Source organism: Penaeus monodon, chromosome 15 (genome assembly GCF_015228065.2).
Source record: "Penaeus monodon isolate SGIC_2016 chromosome 15, NSTDA_Pmon_1, whole genome shotgun sequence".
In the NCBI taxonomy this organism is placed as follows: domain Eukaryota; kingdom Metazoa; phylum Arthropoda; class Malacostraca; order Decapoda; family Penaeidae; genus Penaeus; species Penaeus monodon.
Window position 1 is genome coordinate 47,444,632 of NC_051400.1, and position 203 is coordinate 47,444,834.

Sequence of the window (203 nt, forward strand, 5' to 3'; positions counted from 1 at the left end):
TGATGCCAACAAGTATGATTAAAAAAAAAAGTTCCTGAGATATGAAATGCTTGAACAATTCCATACAAACTATTTTGATTTATTAATAATTCTTTAACTTACAATCACTCAGTTTATTTTTTATTTTTTTTTATGTGCCCTGTCAGTATTTCATCAAACTGTATTTGATTTAACAATGACCATATTTCAAATTTCTGTCAGTC